The following is a 21775-nucleotide window of genomic DNA, read 5'->3' as shown; positions in this document are numbered from 1 at the left end:
TATTCAGCGACTCTGTGCTCTAAAACTGAAGGCGAAACTCTTGCGCGTTTTTGCCTTCAGCAAATGAGGAGCGTCCCAGAAGTTGCACACAACACTAGTCATGGGTGGCCTGGTGCGATCCCTACAAGGAAGCCTGCCGCGGCCAGGTCAGTCCGTGTAGTTTTAAGGCAGCTGAATATTGGCTCAGTTTTAAAAAATTGCAAAAGGTACAGGACTCATTCTTACGTTTTATGTTCATTTTACTTCATTTATATCTGCCTTTCTCGCCAAGGGGGACCCAAAGCAGCTGGCATCAAATTCCCCTCCCCTAAATGGTAAAGCAGCGATAGACCAGTTGGGCTGGCAACATTTAACAGTCTGTTAAATCGATAAAACACAACCGAAGAAGCTCCGCTCTATTCCATTGTGAATTGCAATTTATACACGGAAAACAGCAGGCAAAGTCTTTTCACAGTACTCACCCCACATTTAGGGCACGGAAAAACGCCAACTCTCCAGTTGTACATATTTTGTCTGTGGGAGAGTACAAGGAATTTGAGTACTAGCTCTATTTATTTCACCCAGTTTAAGCTGCATTGTCAAAGAAAAATATAAAGGAATTTATAAGGAGGCAATGAAACATGAAAAATAATGAAAGATCAGTGGAACTGTAGAACCTAGAAGACAAACCAAACCCAAGGAGACCCCTCTTTGGTCAGGTCAACCCTTCCTATCCCGCAGCGTCCCACCCGTTACCCCGTAAGCTCCACAAGCAGGGGGACAGAGGCCCATTCTCCCCCGTTGTTGCCCCATCCACGGGCATCGAGAGGGCATTGCCTCTGAACGTGGGGGCTCCATTGCGCCACGCTGGCCAAGAGCGTCGAGAGGAGGCTTGGAGGCTGTGCATTCGAAGCAGAAGTGCATGGAACGAAGCGCATTGAAGTGCACTGAACATTTCCTGTTGGGAGTGAAGGACCGTACGCTGGACCCTACAGCCTCTCTACACGTTGCAAATTATTCGAGGACGCTCAAGTGCAGGGCTGCATGTGCGTTCCTCAATTCGCAGGCAGGCTGTTTTTGTTTGGCGCACCTGCCCGCTGATTTCTGGGCAATTCTGCTTTGTTTTCACTGTGAGAACAAGTCTTGGAGGCACCTTTTCCTTGCCAGTTGGCATTTCTTAAACTGCCAAGATGTGCAGTTCAGAGAGGCTATTTCACACAAAACACCCAGAGGGAAGCGTCTTCCATCCTGGCGCGATTTCACGCGAGAAGACGCTATCTCCTGGGTGTTTTGCAGAACCTTTCATCGGCCGGTGAGTCGTCTGCAAACGGCCCAGGTCTTCAGCCCCACTCAGCGCCAAGCCCGAAGCCCTCCCTCCTGCCTGGCTCTGTGACCCACCCTTCCAGCACTGATGTCGAGGAATCTCATCTCTACAGCATGACCGGAGTTTCCCCGCCAACGTGAATGTCGCGGAAGGCACCCAGAGTCACAACCCTCAGCCGTCAGCCGCCTCCCTTCTTTCCTGCTGCAGCTCTGGCGGTTCCAAGGTGTTTAAGGGCGGATTTAGGGGCCCCCCTGTACCTGTGTGGATTTTTGTAGCAGAAAGGATGCCGCTGAACCTCAGCCCCCTGCGGGCGTGGCTTTTGTCGGGGCCCTTGGACGAGGGGGGCTCCCTCCTGCTCCCCTGCAAACTCCCAAGTTGGAAGCCTGGGAATACAAGACCCCCGGAAACCTGGGAGCCTCAACAACAGGCCGATGACGCACCTCACACGGAGGAGAGGCAGAGGGGCTCCGTCGCGAGACTCAGAAAGCTGGCAATAATCACAAAGAGCAGAGCTCGCAACAGACACTCACCAGCCGCTAAAGCACAAGGCCTCCAAATGACCCCCCTCACTCAGTGGGGGGGGGCACAGGGGCTCACAATGACCCACCTGACTCAGCAGGGGGCAGAGCGCCTCACAATGACCCCCCTCAGTCAGTGGTGGGGCAGAGGGACCCCCACTGGACTGGATAGTCATGGGCTGCTGAAGGCATGAATGCCAGTCGCCCTCCGTGATGTCTGGAAACAGAGCTGTCCAGGAGCCACCACTGGAACTGAACGCTGTAGTCAGAACATATTCTTTAAAAGGCAGCACAACCGGGCCGTGGTGGATTTATGCCGCGGGCATTCAGAGACGTTCGGCCCCCGTCACAGCACTCAAGCACACTTTAAGGGCCACCGTGAATGTGGCATTTTGCCCCCTTTATTCTTATGCTTCTCAAGGACAGAAAACAGAGAGCGAAGGAAAGCCCCCAGTTCCCCCCCAGTCCACATCCCCCCACCCCTCTCCTTGTCCCACGACCGAGGGGAGGGGACAGAGGACTGGGGGCCATTTCTCCCCCCTTCTCTTCCCCCATTTTACACCAGGGACGGGAGGGCTGACCATCTCATAATGATCTCCCATTGCAAGGGCCACTCAGAGAGGGGACTAAGCCGAACTCTGAATTTCCTACCATCTCCATCTCGTGTGCAAATTCTTCGGTTCTTTGATTCTGCTTTGGCTGAAACGTTCCCCACACTCCAGGCATTTGTGCACTTTCTGCCCCGTGTGAACTATTTGGTGGGAGAGAAGGTCTGGCCTTGGAAGGAAGCTTTTCTCGCACTCCGGGCATTGGTATGGTTCCTCCCCGCTTTGCATTCTCACCCCCACCCCAACAGGAATGGACAGTCAGGGAGTCTCGATTGGAAGCGCCTCACCCCTGCATGTTGCCCCGTTCCTGGAAGGGCCGCGGGCATCTGTCCATTCTTACTGGGTTTCCCCTGATCAAGTATTAGGAAGAAGAAAAAGCAACTCGTACTTCGTTTCCGTTCATTCCAGGATAAATATTCCATTGCGTTCTTCTGCTTTGTGAAATACGGAGCCTCTCGCCTGCACAAACACCTGACTAGGGCAGGCATTCTGTCATGTCATCATTACATCTTTAGTGATTTATTCTGCGTTTTATTATATCCTTTAAATCGTATATCTTTGTAATAGTTAGTGATATTTTAAAATCCTCTTTATCTTGTCATTTTATACTTGGCGTAACTTTGTGTCCGTTACTTGGGGGGGAAGCCGGGATACAGACATTTGCCGTAATAATTAGATCTTCAGTGTTAATGAGCTGAGAATGAAGGCAAGTCCCTACAAGGAACCCCACATTGCTGGGGAGGCAGGAGTTGAGGGAAGCTCTTTCTTCCTCCACCCCTGTACAAGTCAAAAGTCCTTTGGGAAGACAGTGCAGGTATTTGGAGGGGGGGGGCTGCAGGGGCTGAGGGCCTTTTGGGAGGGGGGCTGAGCAAGGCCCTCTTCTCTCAGCCTGAGCCCCCCAACCAGTTCTTGGAGGCTGCAGTTTGCTTGTCACCGGAGAGCGAATGCAGGGGGGGGGGTGGCATGTGGGGCTGATGACGCAAAGCACCTCTTACAGTTTGGGCAGCAAGAGGGGACTGTGGCAGTGGGGGGGAGAGGTGCGCTTGTGTGTCTGTCCGTACAGGTTTGTGCAGGGACCAGAAGGGGAGATGGTGGGTGGGAGAGGCCGAGATCGTCTCATTAGAAATAGATCAGCTGTGGAGATGATAACCAAGACAAGGAAGGGCACCTCGCGTAGTAACAGAATGTCAATAATAAACCTACAGCGGAACAGTCTAAGGACCAACAATATTACAAACGTACCACTCAGCACCAACAGTTCACACAGTTTATACCAGTTTATAGTGTATTAAAGTGCCAAGTGCTCGATCAAGAATGGAATCAATACGAACAAGGCGAACGTCCAGCTGACGAAAAAGTCTAAAGTCTAAATAATTAATCCTTCTTGCTCCTCCTGATGCCAAGTCCGTCCCAAGTATTGGAGACCTCTTCACTGACGGGAGAACGTGTTGGAGCTGCTGGACTTGCCGCGAGAAGTCGCCGCCCGACGCTCAACAGGGCAGCTCAACTCCTGTTTCGGGTCTTTGTCAAGAGCGTCAACAGACAGCAAACCTTCAAAACCGCAATACGCTTCGCCCCTCTCAGTCCCAGGGGAAATCAGAAACAGGTGTGGAGATGATAACATCACCTTCTTCATCTGTCTACGCTTTTCTTTTCCAGCTGTGCCTCTGAAACGCTCTCTCCCCTTGCCTTTGCTCCAGTTCAGCCCCTGGTGAAGTTCTCCCCCACCCAGGCAGAGCCCCTGTCCCACCACGGCCTCCTGACCTGCTCTGCCACCCGGTTCAGAGATTGAGATCAAGGGCTGAAGAACGGGCAGGAGCAGACAGAGGGGGTGGAATACTCCAAGGGGTTCCGGAACGGAGACTGGACCTTCCAGAACCAGGTGATGCTGGAGACGGTGCCCAAGCGGGGGGACGTCTACGCCTGCCAGGTGGAGCTTAGCAGCCTGACACAGCCCATCACTGTGCAGTGGGGCAGGAGCTGGCGAAGATCTCTCTTCACTCTTCACGACAGCAGAGGAGACGTCGGCAGAGGACGGGGCTGTTCGTGGGGGCCCTGAAGGTCTCCTCCGCAGGCCTCTCTCTCCATCAGCTTCTCCAGGTCAGCAACCCCCCCAGCCTCAGGGGAGCCAACAACTGAATGTGCTGAGCACACACCCAACGGGCAGAGAATCGGGCCTGTGGAACTCTCTGCACAACACCGGAGAGGCCCTGCTCCCCTCCTGGCTTTCCACCTGGTTGTTCAAAGGTGTTCAAGGGGCAAAGTGGGTGGTTATCTGAACCTGGGTGGATTTCTGTAGCAGGAAGGACACCGCTGAACCCCAGGCCCCTGCGGGTGTGGCCTTGGTCAGGGCACTTGGACGAGGGGGGCTCTCTCCTGCTGCCCCCCTGCAAACTCCCCAGCTCAGCAACGGAGTCAGAAGCCGGCTGATGACCCCCCTCCCACTGAGGAGGGGCAGAGGGGCTCGCAGTCTTCACCGCTCTCAGCCAATGACCCACCTCACTGAGCAGTGGGGCGCAGGGGCTCACAATGACCGACATCGTTCAGTGGGGGGGGGAGAGGGACCCACACTTTATTGAATACTCATTGAATGTTTATGCTGCAGTCAGAATAAATTAAAGATGGCACAACCAGGCCGTGGTGGATTTATGCCGCTGTCATAATGAGGCGTTCTGACCCAGCCGCAGCCCACACGCGCACTTTAACGGCCACCATAAATGTGGCCCTTGGCTCCCTTTGTGAGGCTGGTAATATTAAGCTCCGCCAACTTCCTTGCGTGAAGAAACAGGCCGGCTTCGACCTCCAGCCATACTTCATGTTCGAGTCCTGCTGGACGTGGCTGTGCCTCTTGTGCCCAGAGTGACGTGTGGGTCACGGGCGCAGGGCTGGAGACCATAAGGCGTCCTAGCAAGACCCCAACGCGATTCTCCCTGTGGCAGTCCAACCCCACCCCACACCCCTCCAGCCGAGGGGGTTAAAAGCCAGGCCCTTTACCTCCCTCTGTTTTCTGGATCTCAGGACAACCCCACCACAATGACAGAAAGCAGAGAGCAAAGGAAAGCCCCCCCCATGCCCTCCTGGCGGCACCCCCACCCCTCTCCTTGGCCAGAGTATGTAGCTCACGACCGAGGGGAGGGGACAGAGGACCAAGTGGGGGCCATTTCTCCCCCCTCTCTCCCCCGTTTTACACCAGGGACGGGAGGGCTGACCATCCCATAATGATCTCCCATTACAAGGGCCACTCAGAGAGGGGAATAAGCCGAACTCGGATTTGCAGCAACTTTCCCGCCGTCTCCGTCTTTCCTGGGGATTCCTGTGAAGAAAGGTTTCCCCTCTGACCAGAACTTTTCTCACACTCCGGGCATTTATAGGGCTTCACCCCTCTTTGTATTCTTACCCCCCCCTCACACACACACGCACACACACACGAATGGACAGCCAAGGAGTCCCGACTGGAAGAGCCTCGTCCCGGCATGTTGTCCCGGGGGGGGGGGCACACGGGTAGATCTCAGGAGGGCCAAGGGCGTATGTCCATTCTTGCTGAATCCCCCTGATCTATTCTCAACGAGAAGAAAATCGAACGCAGACTCAATTTCTGTTCATTCCGGGCTCAACACTGCATTGCTTTCTCCTGCTTGGGGAAATGCAGAGTCGCCTGCCTACACAGAGATCTGACTGGGGCAGGAATTCTGTCTTGTCATTGTGAGGGACTCGGCTTCAAAGGCTGGGATTGCCGGGCATGGAAAGAGCAGCAAGGAGGGGAGGAAGACTGGCATGTGCCCCCCCCCTCCCCATGGCTAGCCTGAAAGGGCAGTTGGTGCTGAAATGCCCAGGTGACAGTTGGTGCCCCCCGGGGGGGGAGGGAAGGGAGGAGGGAGGGGGGCCTGTCTTCTGGCCAGGGAGGCTCAGCCAGAGGGGCCTCTGTGTGAGGAGGGAAGGGGAATTTTTCATTGTTTCCTGATGTCCCGTGGATTTTAAGGGGAGGAGGCAGGGAAAGTGAAGAGCCCCAGACTAGCGGCTCGCTCGGCGGAAGCAGCCTGTGTTACTAGGCGTTCTGCTAGCAGAGAGACGTCTTGCTGAGAAGTGGTTTTGTAAAACGTATTTGCGTTCCTTATAGTGCGCCTTCCGCACTAGGACTCAAGGCGGATCACACAGCGTGACTCAGTGCCGTCCACAGACGTTTCAATATTTCAAAATCCTTTTTGTTTTGTTATTTTATAGCTGGCGTAACTTTCTGTCTGTTCTTTGGTGAGAAACGCAGGGTGCAGACCTTTTCTTTCATAACATGATTATCTTCACCATTAATGACATGATGGGCACACCATTATCCCCACATTGCTGGGGCGGTGGGAGTGGGAGAGGGCAGAAAAAAGGCCTTCCTTCCTCCACCCCTGTACAAGTCAACGGTCCTTTGGGAAGACAGTGCGGGTATTTGGAGGGGGGGCGCTGCAGGGGCTGAGGGCCTTTTGGGAGGGGGGCTGAGCAAGGCCCTCTTCTCTCAGCCTGAGCCCCCCAACCTGTTCTTGGAGGCTGCCGTTTGGTTGTCACCAGAGAGCGAATGCAGGGGGGGTTGGATGTGGGGCTGATGACGCAAAGCACCTCTTACAGTTTGGGCAGCAAGAGGGGACTGTGGCAGTGGGGGGGAGAGGTGCGCTTGTGTGTCTGTCCGTACAGGTTTGTGCAGGGACCAGAAGGGGAGATGGTGGGTGGGAGAGGCCGAGATCGTCTCATTAGAAATAGATCAGCTGTGGAGAAGATGACATCACCGTCTTCATTGCCTACGCTTTTCTTTTCCAGCTGTGCCTCTGAAACGCTCTCTCCCCTTTCCTTTGCTCCAGTTCAGCCTCTGGTGAAGTTCTCCCCCACCCAGGCAGAGCCCCTGTTCCCACCACGGCCTCCTGTCCTGCACTGTGACGGATTATTGTCCTTCAGAGATTAACATCAAGTCGGTGAAGAACAGCCAGGAGCAGGCAGGAGGTGTGGGACACTCTGAGGAGTTCTGGAACGGAGACCGGACCTTCCAGAACCAGGTGATGCTGGAGACGGTGCCCGAGTGGGGGGACGTCTACGCCTGCCAGGTGGAGCACAGCAGCCTGGATCAGCCCCTCACCGTGCAGTGGGGTAAGAGCTGGGAGGCCTTCCCCCTTTCCCCGTTCCCCTGCAGACACAATCACACAGAGTGGGTGGGAGTTCCAAGGACCTGGGTCTACTCTGAGGAGCCCTTGCCAGTATGTAGCATGTGGACCAGACTCCCCCTGTGAAATCCTTGGGCACAAAGCCCCGGTCTTCCCCCCCCCCAATCCATCTTCCCACACGAGGCTCCTTCTCGTCTCCCAGAACCACAGACACTGGACTCTGCCGAGAGCAAAGTACGGACAGGGTCCATGGGGTTCGCATTGGGGCTGATCTTTGTGGCTGTGGGATTCGTAGAGGTCATACTATAAAGCGGTAGCCTCCTCGTAGAGCTGGGACCGTACAGCAGTACTTCTCTGGAAAACGTAGCTACGGCATCGGCCCGACGTAAGAGAAGCTGGATCCACACTGACCGGCAGAGTGCTAAACAGTCAGAAGGATAGTGTTTCCCTGGCGTGTTTTATGACGTCTTCGTGCCACTATGCCGCTCTCATAGCGCAATGACGTCAGCAAAAGCACCAGGAGGACGCGGTCATTCGACGGTGTAGTGCTATGCTGGTAAGTGTGGATTCAGCCAGATACCGTCCCGGTTTCAAATGCAAGGCCAGTCCCAACCTCTCCAAAGTGGCCTCTGTATTGCTTTCCACTGCACAGACCCCTGGGGTATGGCCACCACATGTGAATGGAATGTGCTTTCGCAGAGGAAACCAGCACTGATTATGGACCGAGAGAGGAAGTCTGGAGTATCTATTCAGCGTTAGGTGTCCCCATTTGCAAGCAGTTCTGTCTGGTTTGTGTACTGAAAGAAAGCCCCGTTCCCTTGGTGGTCTTTATATGGTTTGAAATGCAAGACAGGTAAGGATCCAGCACCCAAGGAGTGGCCCTCAGAGAGGCCAGGATACTCTCAATAGCCCTCACTGTAACCGGGTCAAAACAGACGGCACAGCTGATTGTTCCTGAGCCAGTAGAGAGTCAGATTTAGAAGTCAAAAGACGTTGCAAATTCTTGAGCAATTGGCCTGTTCGTGACCCAGCCGATGCAACGGTTGCAGAGAAGCAACATGCCTTTGCCGCAGTCACTGCCTCTTCATAGTCTTCCAGCGGGCTTTGCGGCATGCTCGGTGCGATTCAGCACAAGTTTTCACGGAGCTTTCTCAGTGATTGGCATTGCCCTGTGCTGATAAGAAAGGGCCACAGGAACCAAGCCCTGGTTCATCCCTTCCCGCCTTCCCACTCCCAATCTGCCTAAATTCCTATTGAGTCAGAGAATCAGCATTGCTGATCCAGGGCCATCTAGCCTCTCCTTAAAAACTCCCAATAAAGGAGAAGCCGCCACCTCCCGAGGAAGCCCGTTGCACTGAGGGACCGCTCTCACCGTCAGGTTTTCCTGATGTTTAGCTGAAAACAATTTTGGTTTGCTTTGATCCTGTTGTTTGTGATCTGACCCTTTGGGGCAGCAGAAAATGACTCCTCTCCATCCTCTAGGAACAGCCCTTCAAATACGTGAAGAGGGCTGTCACGTCATCGAGTGGAGCACAAGGGAACAGGGAGGAATACATGTGAATCTGCTCCCTTGCCATTCAAGTGCAATTCGTCACTTCTAGCTTGGCCTCTTCCATCTGTGTATGGGTGTGTGTGTGTGTCCCTATCTGAGAGAGGCCCAGGACAGCCACGGAAGCTCTGAAGGCCTGGGCTGGCCCTGATGTGAAATACTCAGTTGGGGATATTGAGTTCACCCCAAATAATCAGTCTAGGGGTCTCCAGCACCACACCCGAGTGCCCTCCTGCCCACTGGTTTGCCTCCTAATATTTACTTATACCGGGTTCTCAGCACACCTCCTGATCGGATCTCTTTTGTCTCAAAGTCTTTGCAGTTCGTGGCCTTTTGTTTTCATAAATAAAATTGGTGAGTATCTTTTGTCATTTTGTTAAATCTTTTGGTTCAATCATTATGGCAGGTGTTTGAAAGAAATAATTTAATTTTGGCGATGCCATCATTTTTATACCACTGATTCGACCCAGAACTGTAAGCTAAATCTGGGACCACCTTTCAACATCTTTACTTATTTGTCAAATCACTGGATGAAAATTTAACTGCTGGAGTATATTTGAAATAATTATTGATTTATGAAATATCGGGATACCTAAGTCATTTTGAATTTCATGATTGATCAGTTTTATAAACTGCAAAGTGACTTTGTGCCTAAATAGATCCAGAGGAGTTAGCCGTGTTAGTCTGTAGTAGCAAAATCAAAAAGAGTCCAGTAGCACCTTTAAGACTAACCAATTTTATTATAGCATGAGCTTTCGAGAATCAAGTTCTCTTCATCAGATGCCTGATCAAAACTGGTCAATATCAGTTCATGAATAGATGCTCTGATGGGAACGTTGCTTCAGGTAAGCCTTAAATATGAAAAAACCACCTCTAATCCGCCTTTCTTTTCTTTTTCAGGTGGAGTCGGAAACAAAACAGGAGGAAAGTGAATACCCCCCTGGCCCAACAAGGGGACGGCTAATTTTCACACTTGTTTCTCGTATGAATACTTCTTCAGGAGCCACGTACCAAGTCCACCATGAACTAATCAAAATCAAAACCAAAAAACTCTCATGTGCCGATCTCGGTGCCCCTCAAGTTTAGGCCGTTTTATTTTCTCCTCCGGCATGCAAACAGGTCAAAATGGATGATTTCTTTCCAATTTTATAATTTTCTCATGGCGTGTGCTTTGCTCAAATCATACGCTTCTTCAGCGGTGTCTGTTACAGTTTTTACATTGTCAGTCAATTCCTTCAATGGGTTGTCAAGTTCCATTTTAATTGTAATAGTTGTGTCATGGCCCAGTCTGAGAGTGAGGTCTCCTCCGGAGGAGAGGAGCCTCGTGTAGCCAGCCAGGACTCCTCAGGAGAAGAGGAGTTCTGTGTAGCCAGCCCTAGCCCTGACTCAGCAGAAGCCGGCAATCAGGAGCAGCAGCTGCTGGCTGATCAAAGCTCACAGCTAGCAGCTGAGACACCTGCACCCTCTAGCCCCAATACCACAGGGGAAGCTCAGCCAGGAACTTCCACAGGGGAAGCTCAGTCAGGGACTGCCAGCACCCCCCCCCCCCCCGGTTCACCCATGCCCAGAGAGCGCCGCAGACAGCGGCAGAGACTGGAACTGCAGGAGAGATGTCGCAGTGCTCGTCTCCTGAGCCAGCGCCAGCTGCTGGAGAGCGACGATGAGTAGCGTCAGGATGGAGCCCCAGCAGCTGGCTGAAAACCACGCCTGGGTAGAAAAGCCGGTAAGAAACAACAGCCAGGCGTGGCAGCAACGTGTCTACTGCCTGCAACCACTCCGTGTTCTGTGAACTTTGCCCGTGCCTGCTTTTGGACCTGACGCCATCGGTGCCTGACCTCGGACTGTGCCTGACCTCGCTCTTGGACTCTGGACTCACTCCTGGCTTTATCTCGTGCTCTGACCACCATTCTGACCTGGCTTTCACTCTTGTAACTCCCTTTTGACTTCGGCCTTAAGGTTTGGACTGGAACCACCTTGCTTGGGCTAGTTCCTCCTGTTCTTCACACGACCCCTCGCCCTCGCAAGCCTCTGCAGAGGGGCCTGGTTGTGGGTGGCTGGAGGGCTCTTCTGGGGCCTCGGGTGGAGACTCTTCTAACCCCTCGTCCACTGAGAAGGCCTCTTACTGAGGCTCCCACCCACTCATTTTATTTTGTCCTCAAAATGGACATGGTGGTCACTGTTATTTTTTAGGGGACTGGATGTCTTCTTATGGGTCCCCCACCCATAAATCGGAGGAAGCTTTTCACTTTTTTGGGGGGGGGATCTGAAAGTGGGGGGGGGGGAGAGAGAGAGAGAGAGAATTCAAGCCCTGGGGGGGGAGGGGGGAGGACATTGTTTCAGCTAAACGATGCTAAACGGAGGAAACATGCATACAGATATCATTTTCGTTACACGTTTTATTGTTCTATATCCTATTAATTATTTTGTGTTCCCGCCTCCCTGTTTCTTTCTATTGTTTTCTGCGCTTTGTTTGTTTTGTTTCTTTCAACCTTTTTGGGGTACCCAGTTCATTTTGGCTTGGGTCTTCCCCCCTTCCTTTCCCGCTCATGATCTTTGAGGCATGGTGCTTTGTGGATCTATGTTTGTGAGTTGTGTTCTGTGGCCATGGATATGAGATCTGATTTGTTGTTGAGTTTGCAGTGACCCCCCCCACCCCCCATAAAACCTTTGAGAACCTGCTCCTCGGGAACCTGTTGTTGTGCCCTTGCAGTGTCCTGAAGTGGCAGACGTGTCATTTCGTGGTGCCGTCTGTGGCTCTGAATTCCATACATGCTTGGGTAGTGAGTTTAGGTCAACCCCCTTTAAAAACCTTGAGGATCCCGGAGGAGCTGTACCATGGCACCCATGGTTTTGCCCCAGAGCAGTGTCCCAAAGGAGTGGGTCCTGGATTTTTTGGGGTGCAACCTGTGGCCAGGGACACATTGACTGATATGATGGACAAACCAATCTGGGACAGTAGCTGCAAAAAGTGTTTGCCTGGGTGGTCAGGAAAACTCGACTGCTGAATTATTGTGCGCTTTCCCTTAGCCGATCTACCCCCGCACTAGCTTCAGATTAGGCAATGGATTTAAAGAGTTGGTTGTTGTGGGTTTTCCGGGCTGGATTTAAAGAGTTGTTACTTACATTTGTTGGCAAAGGCGATCAGGTCTCTGCCCCTTATTTGAGCTTGTGGAAACTTCTGGATCTTAAAAATAAAAGAAAAACCCAATCTCTAAAACCGATCCAAAGTTAAAAGTGCGGTGCCAACGATGAGACGTGCTGTTCTCTTCAAACTTCAAAAACTAAAAATTTGAGTTGTACCAATGAATTTCCTTGTACTAATCTTGATGGGAAACAAGTTGGTGTTTAACTCAGGGTATCACATAATCCCACAACTATTTATTTTAATAATGTCTTATTTTTTATCATCCTGAAAATGTATGTGGAGATTGTTTCTCTTTTTGGGGGGACTGGATGTCTTCTGTGTGGAGAAGACCCTCTGTGTTCCCCATCCAGAAACGGGAGGAAGTTTTTCAGTTTTTATGCTGGCATCTGAAAATGAAGAGAGAGCGCGAGAGAGAGTCAGTTAAAGCCCAGGGGAGGAGGGAAGACATTGTTTCCGCTAAACTGAGGAAACAGGCATAGAGATACCATTTTCATGACATGTTTGATTGTTCTATATCCTTCCTTTCCCACTCATGATCTCTGAGGCATGGTGCTGGGTGGATCTATGTTTTGTGAGTTGTGTTCTGTGGCCATGGATATGAGATCTGATTTGTTGTTGAGTTTGGGGTGACCCCCCCCCTCCGCCCATAAAACCTTTGAGAACCTGCTCCCTGGGAACCTGTTGTTGTGTCCTGGCAGTGTCCTGATGCGGCAGTCCTGTGTGGTGCAGTTTGTGACTATGAATACGATGTGTGATTGGGTAGTGAGAGTAGATCAACCCCCTTTAAAAACCTTGAGGATCCCGGAGGATCTGTACCATGGCACCCAGGATGTTGCCCCAGAGCAGTGTGAAGGAAAGACATCTCCCTCCCGTGACGTGCCTGCCGTAAAAGATATCCCCCTGCGAGGGAGGCACGTTTTTTCCAGAGTCCCGCCTTTCCACGACAGTTTCTCCTGCCCCGCCCCGCCAGGCCTCCCGGCTGGCGTCTTCTTTGCCTGAACGCCCCCTCGTGCTCTTTGGATCCCCGGCCTCAGTTCCGAGGAGCTGCTGCCTACCTCCTCCACCATCCGGCATGTTTGTCCCGGACGGCTGCCTGGACTCTCCGGGCTTTTTATCTGCTCTGCCTTCGACCCCAAAGAGGCTTCCATGGAGCAAATGGTGTTCTTGAAAGTGCAAGAAACGTCTGTTAAAACTGGAGCATAAAAGCCATGCAGTTGTGGGTGTCTTATTCTGACAGCACATTTTATCGTCCCACAACAACACTATTTATGAAATGATCGTACAGTTGTAAAGAAGGAACTTTTCCTGAAGCTGTTTGTTGTTTTGAACTCTTTCTGCTTCAGAATCGGGGGGGGGGGGGGGAGTGCACGTTTTCCAATGATTTTTGATCCGTTTTTCTGATTGTGTTCTCTCCAGCCCTAAAAACAATGGAAGGTGGAAGCTCAGCTCCTGAGGAAACAAACAGTGAATTATGGATGCTACATCAGGGCTATAGGACAGGCTAATTTTGCAACCAGTGCGGATTTCACAGTCCTTCTCTGAACCGTGGGAATGAAAGACATTGTATTCAATAGAGCAGAGAGTCCAGCAGCGCCTTTTAGACTCACCGACTTTATTGCAGCGTAAGCTTTCGAGAGCCACCGCTCTCTTCATCATGCCTCTGATGAAGAGATTTGGAGGGCCCGAGCCCATCCGGAAGTTTTGACTTCCCAAGTATCCTTTTTAAACAGCCTCATTTGCATTTACTCTAGGTAACTCTAGTCTATAGGTAATCTCCTATTCACCTCACTCTTGGGTCGCCAGGCAAACCACTGAGGGGTGGGTGAGTATGGATGTATATTCCATAATCACATACGACGAGCGCACCTACGATTAAGGCCAAAATCCTAAAGTCAGTCTGAACTGAAGCTTAAAACTCACTCTCTTTCGCTGAACTCTTCCAGCTCCTGGTGACGCCCTCTGGAACCGTTCTTCAGCCACACTAGAAGAAGTCGTTTTCTGCTTTAGCAACATCTTTAAGTCCTTTAATTCTTTCTGTATATAGCCCCCCCTCAAGTTTTTATTCACGGGACTCTCGGGTCGCCAAGCAAACCGCCGCAGGGTGGGTGGCTATCGATGTATATTCCATAATCTCATACGAAGAGCACCCGTACAATTAAGGCCACAATCTCTGTCAGTCTGAACTGAACCTTAAAACTCACCCTCTTTCGCTGAAGTCGCCTCTGGGAACTCTCTTCCGCATTCAAAGATTTCTGCTTTAGCAGCAGCAGGTTTAAATTTTTCAGTTCTTTCTGAAAAGCTGCTTTTTCTTCCTAAAGATTATTAAAAGCTTGTTTTTAACTGAAAATGCATTCTGCAGAATCGAAACCAAACCATGAAAAAGCCCAAATACAAGACTAATTTTTGCACTCCAAGACCTTCCCGTCCCAGGCAGGTGGTATTAGGGACGCTGCTTCAGGAAGGGCTCTTCTAACCCTTGCCTTCTAAGAACCTCTGTTCTCACTTGGAGTGCTTTTAAATTTGAGCGACAACCAAATCTGGCAGTTTAAGGAAAGTTAATGTTGAATTATGATCAGTGCTTGAAAATCTAGATCACTGCTAATTGGGGACATAACAATTGGAAGGTCAAGAGTTCATTTCTTTGTTTATATGTTATTTATAGTCCCCCTTTCATTGAGATTTCACAGTGTAAGTCCCTGCGATCAAGGGCTGGGACCGTCAATAAACCGTATTCTAGGCTAAAGATTCCAGGAATTTGAGACAAGAAGCCTAATTCCAAATTCTGAGATGAACCATTGCTGACACAAAACATAAGTAATTTGACATGGCATATTAAAGGATGCTCGAACTATCCCGTAGGAGGTTATCTACCTCAACAGACAGTACCCAGTAGCATAGCCTACAGTTCCTGTCCCGTCATCAAAGCATCTTCCGAAGCCATTTCTTACAGCTCAGCCCCATTCCCTGAGTAAAAAACCCCTTCCTCAATAATTCAATGTTGCCAAGTTTGTGAAAGGCAAGAGAGCGGGAGCTCTCCTGACCTCTTCAGGCAGGCCATTGCACAAGGATGGGGCCACCCCAGAGAAGGTGTGGCAGCTGATCTTGGCATTTGCAGGGCTGCATCTGAAGAGGGGCCTCTGCAGGTGAGCCAGGGTGCCATAGGCAAGTACAGGGAGAGAGGCCGCCCGGCAGGTTCAGCCAGGCAGGGCTTTAGAAGCCATAGCTGAAACCGTAAATTGAGCCCGGTGGGTGAGGGGCAGCCAGTGGAGGGACTGCTGGGTGGGAACCACGTGCTTGCTCTGCCCAGCTCCTGGCAACAACCAAGCCGCAGCATTCTGCACCAGCTGGAGCCTCTGAGTTGGATTTGAGGGGAGACCCATGCAGAGGGCATTACAGTAGTCTAGCCTGGATGTTACCGTGGCATGAATCCAGGGGGCCAGCTCAGCCTCCTGAGGGTCTGCTCCCACCCATCCGTTCCCAAGGGGCTGATGTCCGGCAACTCTCAGTTCCTCTTCGCCAGTATTCATGCTGTCTTTCCTTTTTGATCCTGTCACTTCTAGTCTCTCTCTGCATTTTACTGTAGTAAACAGAGTGGTTTTTAGAGATGTTTGCACCTATTCTTCTTGCACCTGCAACTGCAAAGGGGCAAACATCCAGGGTGGGGGTGGGGGTGGGGGGTGGCAGGCTAGAAGAGACTTCTAGCTCAAATATCGTCCGAGGTGTCTGACTGGGGAGACGGGTGACGAAGGGGCAGTTGCATCCCCCTGCTTTGCCCTTAGTTTTGAACCTGGGAGAATATCCCCTTTCTTGGACCGAAGGAACATTTCCTTATGTATTTTGTGAATATGGCATAACTGGATTATTTGCCTACTTTGTAACTCACGGCACTGTCGCTTTGCGTCTATAAGCACTGGCCGCTTCCTTACTGTTGTTTATTATTTATTGGGTACAACTAGCATCTTTATTGCAGCATTCCACTTTACTATTGTGATCTTGTGACCTACATTGCTATTGTTTCTTGACTGATTGTATGTGACGTCCTCTCAGTTCTGTATTGTTATTCTGGCAGTCATTGTGGAAGTAAAATGAATATATGGAACTTGAGGTTCTGATTAACTCTATGAGACGCCTTTTGCTGACGTTTATTGGACAGTAATTTCTCCCTGTAGTTAGTGGGTCGCGGCGCAGTGTGCTTTCTCTCCCTGGTTCCCTTTTGGTTCCATCTTCTTTTGCACGGCTTCGCCATGTCAGGGGAAGTTCCCCACCGCCCAACCAATCCAGCCCCTCCCTCCCTGCACCACTTCCCCATCCACGCATCGAGACCCGGATCTGGGCCCGCCTAGCTGGCCCCACAGGTGGAAGCGGAAGCAATTCCCCCAAACTCTGGGGCGGGGGGGGGTCTCTTCAGAATGGGAGGGTATTGGGCGTCGTCCGAAGAGGGGTCCCTTCTAAGGGGTCACCTCCCTCCTCCTCAATATCATGCCCCCAACCTCGAGACCCCCAAGACAGCAGAGGAGACGTCGGCAGAGGAGGGGGCTGTTCTGGGGGGCCCCTGAAGGTCTCCTCTGCAGGCCTCTCTCTCCATCAGCTTCTCAGCCCCACCAGCCTCAGGGGAGCCAACAGCTGAATGTGCTGAGCACACACCCAACGGGCAGGGAATCGGGCCTGTGGGACTCTCCGCACAACACCGGAGAGGCCCTGCTGCCCTCCTGGCTTTCCATCTGGTTGTTCAAAGGTGTTCGAGGGGCAAAGTGGGTGCTTACCTGGATCGGTATGGATTTCTGTAGCAGGAAGGACACCGCTGAACCCCAGCCCCCTGCGGGCGTGGCCTTGGTCAGGGCACTTGGGTGAGGGGGGCTCCCTCCTGGTCCCCTGTAAAATCCCACGTTGGAAGCCTGGGGATGCAAGACCCCCGGAAAACTGGGGGTCTCGACAGCAGGCAGGTGACGCACCTCACCCTGAGGAGGGGCAGAGGGGCTCTGTCACAATATGCAGAAGGCACACGCGGGGCTGGCCATAGTCACAACGGGGAGAAGAGCTCGCCGTATTCACTGGCCACTCTGGGGCACAGGGCCTCACCATGACCCGCCTCACTCAGCGCTGGGGCAGAGGGACCCCCACTTGAGTGGATACTGATTGAAGGTTTAAGTGGTTAAAGAGGAATGCCGGGAACCCTCCGCGATGCCTGGAAGCCGAGCTGTCCAGGAGCTGCAGCTGTTCCCGAATGCCTGCTCAGACTCCAGGGGCAGCGCCCTGTAATGGTTAGAGTGCGGGCTCCAGTCCGGGAGAGGACCCTGTTGAACGCTGTGGAGAAACGCCATCTCGTGTGTCTCTGTGGGACTTTCTGTGGGCTGGATGGGAGGAGACTATCGAACTTTAGGTCAGCCGTGGCCTAATCTCCCCCTCAACCCCCCTCCCCTAACCAGTAATCTGGGGGCAACTCCCGAGAGAGGGCAGGAGATCCACCCAGGGGGACCAGGAGATCTGCCCAGGAGGCTGCCGGAGGGAGGGGCCAGTTCCGGAGGGGAAACTGAGGCAGGGGAGAGTCGGTTGGTGGGAGGCAGTTGGGGGGGGGAGAGTCGGTTGGGGGAGACCATTTTGAAGGGAGGGGTTTGTGCAGCTTCTCCCCCCCCTCCCCAGTATCGAAGGAACGTGCCTGCCCTACAGACCACCTCGAGAGGGCTTGAGTTTAGAGGGGGGAGAGGGGGGAAGCCATTTTGTCAGCGTTATTTTTACTTCCTGCCTTCACTTCTGAGGTGCCTGCATATAGTTGAGAATTTTAAATAAACCCTTTTGGTTGTTGAAGGAGTGAAGCCCCTCTGTGCCACAGTGTCCCCCCAAACCGCTTGCAAACGCCAGGCGAGGGGTCAGGGAATCCCTAGGGAGGGGGAAAGAGGTGAACTGGGCAGTTGCCAACTCTCCAGGGGAGCCCCAAAGGTTCCTGGGGAGCCCAGAGGGAGGTTAGGAGGGAAAATGGTGTCAACAATACCCCGAGGCAGTGGCGTGTGATGCCCCCTCAGGTGCCATGACAGGCAATGGAGGGGTAGGCCAAGCGGGGTCTGCTAGTTGACAGACCCCCAATCCGCCACAAACCCCAGCCTTCTGCGGGCGTGGCCTTTGTCAGGGTGCTTGGATGACGGGGGGGGGGTCTCCCCCGCAAATTCCCATGCTCAGCTCCCAAGGTGGGAGCCTGGAGATACAAGACCCCCAGAGGAGGGGCAGAGGGGCTCACAATATCCCCTCACTCAGCACTGGGGCACAGGGCCGCAACCTTAGTCAGCTGTGGGGCAGAGGGACCCCCCACTTTATTGAATGTTTAAGATGTTAAGATTAATGCCGAGAACCCTCCGTTACATCTGGGAGCCGAGCTGTCCAGGATCTATGGCTGGTCCAGAATGCTGCTCAGGCGAGTCTGGGAGACCCAGATCCGTTTCTCCACTCTGCTATGGGGGCCCACTTGGAGATCTGGGCGAGTCTCTCTAGGCCTAGCCTACCTGATAGGGCTGTTGTGAGGATAAACCAGAGGAGAGAGAAGGATGCTCTGGGTCACCACGGGGATGACGTGGGTTAGGGACGGTGTTGCGGGGCGGGGGGGGGGGGGAGGAAGCCCCACAGAAGAGGCTTGGGAGAAGGAAGGGCGGTAGGAGAGGGGAATGGAGCCCTCTGCGCCCACAGACAAGCACCCGGGAGCGCACCCGCCCACCCACCCACCCACCCACAAAAACAGCCCCCCCTTTCCCTCTGTCTCCTTTGAGCCCCCTCAGCAAAACCCCCACCTTCACCAAGGGGAGCCGATGCTGGCACTTCTGCCCAGAGACTGATGACACAGCCTCAGAGGGAATTCTCATTGGTGCTCCTCTGGGCCCGGGTGCCGCCCCCTCCCCAGGGCTCAAGAGGCCAAAGTCTTTCCCTCCCCTGCAAAGAGACCGAGTTCCCCCCCCCCGCCCCCCGGTCTGGAAGGGGCCGTTCTGGGGGGCGCTGGCCCTCGCACTTTTGCTGCATCTGACAACGCTGCTGTCCCGGGGCCGAGAGGAGGCGCAAGAGCCCTGGTGAGTGGAGTTCTGGGGGGGGGGGGGGGGGATGGGAGGGGGCTTGCAGAGAGGCGCCCCTCCTCTTGCCACCCCCTTGTGAGGCTGGGGAGGGGTCTGTGACCACCCCCACCCCTGTTGCCCTCTCAGGTCTCTGAGACAGGTCACTTTGTCCGGGAGCTGCCCAAACCCAGAAAAAGCAAATTTTGAAGCCGAGGGGTTTGATACTGCCCTCCACCCCCCAAAGTATTTTATGCTACTGGTAGCTGAGGACAGAGAGAAGTTCAACAGGTCAAGCATCTCTATGAATCTTAATGCTTGTAAATGGGTGTGTTGTTACAGGCAGAGGAACCTCTGCAGAGAGAAGCAGAGTGTGCGGGTGGGGGGCAAGTTGGTCTCCAGGGGGCTGGGGGGGGTGCAGAGCAGCCAGGGCTCCCCCCCCCGCTGCTCTTCTTTATCCCCACCTGCCTTGCCTGAGTTCCTTCCACTTGTAGGGGCTTCCTTATGATTTCCGGAAGGGGGCTTATGATTGGAGACCCCCCCATCTCATGCCCTGAATGGAGGCCATGAAAGCGTGCAGAGGGGCCGGACCCCTTCCTCTTTCTGCTCCCTGCGCTCTCTGCTGCTTCTGTGGCACTCATTCTGCCCTGGGAGGACTTGCAGAGGGAGGCAGTTGGCCCCGGGAACCAAAACCCCGAGCCCCAGTGTGGGGTAGGAGCTGGAATGCTGGGCCAGATTCTGGGAGACCCAGGTTCGAATCCCCCCACCCTGCCCTGCTATGATGCTAGCTGAAGGAGTCACTCTCTCTGAGCCTGGCCTACACCGCAGGGTTGTTGCTGCGAACGTAAGATGAGGAAAGGCCCGTCTGCTGTGCTGCCCTGAGCTCCGTGGAGGAAAAGGCTGTTTCTTTATGGCTTCAGGCAGCGGCCCCTCTCGGGCGGGGGCTCTTGACCCTTCCAGAGTTCAGAAGTGTGAGAGCAGGACAGCTGGGAGCTGTTGGAAGACGGGACTGAGTCCAAGAATCAGTTCTTGGGTCTCTAAATTGAACAAGAGCTCTCTGCTTGCAATTTGTTTAGTTAGCATGCCTTAACTAAAACCCAGTCATGGTTATGGGCCCAGCCTCACCACGGTAATGATCAGAACACACAGTTTGAGTTCTGATTAACCAAGCAGCACCTCAAAACTGTGGCGCGAGAGAAAAAGAAAGCGTAAGGCGTCATGGCTGCTATTATAAAGGGCCAAGGCCCACGTGTCTTTGTTCTTGAGGGCGGATAAGTTTGCAGAATGGAAAATAAGGCTGAAGTTTAGTTTCAAGAAAAAGCACCTGGAGAAAGACCCCCTGACAGAAGGCCCGCCAGCCGAGGGCGACGAGAGAGTGAAGTGGAACCAGGGCGACCATCTCACACACGCAGCCATTGTCCAGCTTGGGGGGCTTTTTGCTTCCTTCTTGCTGCAGCCCCCACAGGAGTTGCAGTCCGGGGGGGGGCATGGGGTGGGGGCGGTGGCGGCTTCTCTCTCGCCAGCTCCGGGGCACCTCCTTGGCTTCTCCACCACGGCCCGCATACTTACGAGGGTCCCGGTGCTGACCGGCCTTGGCTCGCCTTCTGCCCCCTCTCTGCTCTCCGCATTTCCTGCTCCAGACGAAGTCTGAGGGGACTTGGGGGGAGGTCCGGTTACTGGACAGGTACTTCTGGGATTGGCAGGAGTTCCTCCGCTTCAACAGCCAACACGGGACCTTCGAGGCCCTCACCGAGCTGGGCTGGCCCGATGCCGACTACTGGAACAACCTGACGGAGTGGATGGACTATGAGCGGGGCGTGGTGGAGACCTACCAGTGCCGTCACACCTATCACATCTTACCACCACTTCTTCACCACCAGGAAAGGTGAGGGGGGGGGATCCTCCTTCTTTTGAGGGGTCCCTGGCCCGGGAGGTCTTTGGGGGGATGAGGTGGAGGAGGAGGGCCGGACACCCCTGGGGAGGGGAAGGCCATGCAGGGAAGCCCCTTGGGGCAGAAGGGGGGAGCCTGCAGGGAAGACCCTCCTCAGGCAGCCCCCAGCCCCCTCCCTTGGAGAAACCCCCAGCATAGGTGAAGGGGGCTCCACCCATTGCACACTCCTGCCACCCTGGGCCACAAAGGGGCAGAGGAACAGGGCCACTAGAGGAAGGAAGGGGGGAGCCAGACCTACACAAGGGGAATGAGAGGACTGCAGAGGATCCCCCCCCCAGCTAAATCCACCTTCCAGTGGCAGATCACTCCACAGGCTCCATCCCAGGGCACAAGCAGCCAGGTTAATTCTCACAAACGTTGAAGTGGGTGGGGGCAGAAACTTTGGAGGAGAAATTCAAATATAGGCGGGGCTCATTTCCAGGGGGAAGGCACGGGAACGGCGTCCCGGCAGGTCCCCCAAGTCAGGTGGCCCCGCCCACCTGATTTTAGGGCCGTTTAGGCCTCAATAGGGGCCAAAATGGCCCAAATCCGGGCCAAA

At 53.5% G+C, this 21775-nt stretch overlaps 1 protein-coding gene across 1 annotated transcript in view; it reads left to right on the top strand.

Annotated features, from left to right (window-relative positions):
* The window catches only part of LOC129328487 (H-2 class II histocompatibility antigen, E-S beta chain-like), a 261776-nt gene that overhangs the window by 34152 nt on the left and 205849 nt on the right, over nucleotides 1-21775 (top strand). The gene's annotated exons all lie outside the window — the stretch shown is intronic.

The sequence above is a fragment of the Eublepharis macularius genome, chromosome 4, assembly GCF_028583425.1.
Source record: "Eublepharis macularius isolate TG4126 chromosome 4, MPM_Emac_v1.0, whole genome shotgun sequence".
NCBI classification, from domain to species: domain Eukaryota; kingdom Metazoa; phylum Chordata; class Lepidosauria; order Squamata; family Eublepharidae; genus Eublepharis; species Eublepharis macularius.
The sequence above is the reverse complement of the archived record's forward strand: the minus strand, read 5'-3'. Positions and strand labels throughout refer to the sequence as shown.